Here is a 4,627-nt window from a genome sequence, read left to right as displayed (position 1 = left end):
CCTCCTCCTCCTCCTCCTCCTCCTTCTCAGCTAAATTTTATTTAATCCTTCACTTATGTTTTCTTTGGTTACGTTTCTGGCTTGTCCACTACTGCTCCCTAACTTGACTTCAGCCTCATGCTGGTAAAGAGGCTTACTTCTAGTTTCTCTCTCTCTAAAAATATTTGAATTTGATTTACTTTTATTTTTAAGGTTATAATACAATCACAACATTCACATTTCTTTCTTTTTCTCCCCCCCCCCAAGTCCTCCCATACATGTCTTTCACTCATGGCCTCCTTTTATACCAATTGTTATTGCATGGCTCTATGCATATGCATATATAGACATAAATTCCTAAATATAATGCTCAGTTCATGTCATGCTATGTGTATGTATGCTTTCAGGGCTGACCATTTGACACTGGATACTCACTGGTGTGCTTTTCCAGGGGAAGGGCATCTCTTCTGTCCCCAGCTCTCCTCAGCTCTGTGTGTAGAGTTGAGACCTCCTGGGCTTTTCTAGTCCGCTGAGGGATGTTTTTGTTAGAATTTGCTTCTCTGTTCTCTCCTTACATCCGAATTTGTGTTTCTTCTAACTTTCTACTGCTGCCTGTGGTCATATTAGGTAAAAACCTCCAGTTTTACAGATAGCAACATTCCAGCATCCCAGGAAAGAAAGGTCCAGAATCATGCTCCTATTCACCAAAGCTCTAGCCCAGTAAATATTGTGGAGATTTAACTAAACCATTCACACCATAGTAGAAAGTTCAAACTTTTGACTATGTTAATATGATGACTACTATTACTACTACTATAATAATAATAATAATAATAATAATAATAATAATAATTTATTTCTTTATTTTTGTATCCTAAGGTAAATCTTGAGATATGCAAAATATAATCAGAGTCTACATTTTAAGAGATTTAAAAATGCTTGATTGTTGTTCATATTTTAAAAACTATTTTAACATTTATATACATATATATATATTTATTATCTACTTACTCTGTCTAATGTATATGTGTATATGTGCACTTTCTGTGCACATGTAGAAAAGTCAGGAGAAAACTTGCAGGAGTCAGTTATCTCCTTCCGCCATGTGGGTCCCAAAGTTGAGTTTGGGCTAGACACGTCAGCAGATGCATCCAACCACTGAGAGTTGCAGGCCCTGGTTGTTGGTTTTAAACTGTGTGGCATAAACATTCTCCCCTGTGAAGAGTTGGTAATTGGGTCTTTGGGTCTTCTGGGACAAACTGACAATGGACTGGCTAGGCTAACAGGAGATGAGATACTAGCATTCAGACTCTCAAGTACTCAGTTGATACAGGTTACTCATTAACCCACTGTGATTGCAAAGTGTGTACAGCCCTCTTCATAAGCAAAACGAAAGACAAGGCAGGAGGTAATTTTAGTAAATGATTTTTTTTTTTTTTTTTTTTTTTAGCCGAGATGAATGAGTCCAAAGAGTAGACTGCAAGTAGGGACAAAGGTTCCCTGAGGTTTGGAGTGCAGTGTTACACTTTCAAGCTCTTCTTCGGTGGGAACCATTACTATGAGATGAGATTACAGAGAGGACTCTCCTGAGCACTGCAGGCTTCTAGAAGTACTGAGTCAGGTAAGAGGCTTTCAGAGATGCTCTTCCTGGATTTTGGGGAGAGACTGTTCCAGATGGGGGGAGTCCAAGAGAACTCGGGCCTTCTTTTCTAGTTCAAAGCAGCTGGATGGTTAAATGTCACCCTGGGAGCATTTCTGAGTCCCACACAGCATCTCCTCAAAATGAAATGCTCGCTCTAGGTCGTTCTTAAGCAGATGACGAAAGAGCACTTTATAGGGTGGAGGCAATTTTGAAGGACATGGAAAAAAAAATTAGAAATTGTACAGAACAGTTGTCAGCCCCGAGAACTATTAGAGCTTTGGGAGGACTTTTGAACTTGGAGATTTAAGTGACCTAAATTGAGTCTTAATTACTCTTCCTCTGGAGCAAGACAGTGCCCTCCCAGGTGGGTGGTGGTTCTCTATAATGAAACAGTAAGGTAAACTGGCCTCTCCTTTCAGCAAAACATCCTGTTTTGGTTTTCAGTTGCCCCAGGCAGTGGCAAAGCTCAAGTGCTTAAATTTGTTTCTGAGGGTATTTAATTGGAAAGTTCATTCTCCTTTGGTTTTGGAAACACACACACACACACACACACACACACACACACACACACACACACACACACTTTCTTCTCATGAGTAAAAAGTGGTGACGAGAAAGAGAGCTAACAGATGGTAGAACTCTCTCAGCATGGATTTCGCCACTTCTGACTGATGGATTTTACACGCTGGCCCTTTTTCAGCTTTTGAGGCAGCAGAGTTGGGTCCTTCAGGCAGAGCAGAGCAGGCTGGTAGAAATAGTCTAAACACCATTAAGTGATTCTCTGATGTAAGAAGAATTTCCCTTGAGTACCTACACCACAGTAATGATTCCATTGCACCTTAAAGTCTTCCACAGAGCGATGGGCTTTTGGGTGACTGTGCTGGCTGAGTCTGTATAAAGCTTTTGAGTTAGTTTTGGTTTGTTTTTATGTGATGAGGCCTGCTGCCTCACTCTTACTACCACAAGAAAGATCTCACCAAGCAGATAGATAAGTTGTAAGCTCGTGCACACTTGCTAACAATAAATATAGTTACAGTTTCAACAAAAATGATCGTTTTAAGCTATTTGGGGAGCTTTTGGTAATATGTATGATATTACCTTAACTTTCATTTAAAAGAAAGCTTTGGAGTTCCTTGTTGTGACTTCAGGACAGGGCAGAATTAGCAGGGATCTCGCTTACTTTGCCAGCAATCTTTCATGACATCTGGCCCTCTCTCCTTTGCTAAGCCACTCTTGACAGATGGCAAACCAGCCGGCACACAAAGGTTCCTGTGAAGATCAGTCTCACCAGACTAGGAGTCACCGGCTCCACATTTAATACCACCATGCAGTTCTAGGAGAACCTTTGGGATATAGAAATTGCACTAAACATAGAGGCATCTTTAGTTGTATCAGTTAAATACCTATTGGGAAGTATGTGTTCTGTCTATGTCACATTCTGGCTTCATTTCTTATCATCTTTAGTTTGGGGGAGACTGAAGTGTAATGTGGTTTAGGAACATAGACTTAAAGCTCTGCCTTTGTTGGCTGCATGGCAATTTTCTTAAAATTAGCTAAGGGTACCAACAGTTACTGATGTTACTTCTTAGACATTGTGTCAGGTTCTGTTTGTTTCAAAGTCTGTAACTTTTAAAACAGTGTAACTGTTTAGCCCTCACCATCCCCTTAGTTGAAACTCATGATCATTACAGCACGGAGTGGGAAAGCATCAGCTCTTGAAAAGCCCTGTCCATCAACTCACAGGATCAAATACTTCCAGAGCACACTGCTCCCAGTGCCATCGGCACAAAGCCTTCCTCTGTAATATATGATGTAATTTTCATGATAAACAAAGTTTCCTTTATCATTAAATTTCTCCTTTTTCATAAAGGGTGCTTATTCAAATGTTTCATCTAACTTCTGGGGGAATCAGCATCCCGGACCTACAGAGCAATAGCGATGAAAAACTGCATGGTATTGGTACAGTGACAGGCAGGTAGATCANTGGAGTAGAATTGAAGACCCAGAAATGAACCCACACATCTATGGTCACTTGATCTTTGACAAAGGAGCTAAAACCATCCAGTGGAAAAAAGACAACATTTTCAATAAATGGTGCTGGTTCAATTGGCGTAGCATGAAGAAGAATGCAAATCAGTCCATTCTTATGTACTCATACAAAGCTCAAGTCCAAGTAGATCAAGGAAAACCACATAAAACCAGTCACAATGAAACTAATAGAAAACAATGTGGGGAAAAGCCTTGAAGATATGGGCACAGGGGATAATTTCCCTCCACTGCTAGTGGGATTGCAAGCAGGTACAACCACTCTGGAAAACAGTTTGGCGGTTCCTCAGAAAATTGGACATAGTACTAACAGAGGATCCAGATATATCACTCCTGGCCATATACTCAGAAGATGCTCCAAAATGTAATAAGAACATATGCTCCACTATGTTCATAGCAGCCTTATTTATAATAGCCAGAAGCTGGAAAGGACCCAGATGTCCCTCAACAGAGGAAAAATGCTTTTTTTAAACAAGTGAACAATAGCTAATATTTTGGAGGACCAACCACATATCCATTAGTTACTCTAAAAATTCATATAGACTTTATAATAAAACAATCCCTGTAAGTAAATAAATACATCCCACACTAATGGCACAAAGTCAACCGAACTCAAGCATGTCCACAAAAGTAGAATTAACACTCAGAGTGAAGGCTGTGGAGCTTCATTTTAATTGTTACACTTCAAGTATCATATATATCTTATGCACTTAACTACCACTACACCCAAAAAACTCATGGCAAAATTACAATGAGAAATCCATTAGTTTTAATCCTCTTTCATAGCTAGCATCTTTTCCCTGCATTCTGTCATTCAGCATACCCTTACATTTTAGTCTTTTCTTTATGTTTACTGCATCAGCATGTACATCTGTTACTTCATCACACTATGCTATAAAAATGCTACTCTATATCTTGAGTCCTTATCCTAATTCTTCACCTTCCTGTACTCTGTCTACC

This window comes from Mus pahari, chromosome 11 (assembly GCF_900095145.1).
Source record: "Mus pahari chromosome 11, PAHARI_EIJ_v1.1, whole genome shotgun sequence".
NCBI classification, from domain to species: Eukaryota; Metazoa; Chordata; class Mammalia; order Rodentia; family Muridae; genus Mus; species Mus pahari.
This window is presented reverse-complemented; position numbering follows the sequence as displayed.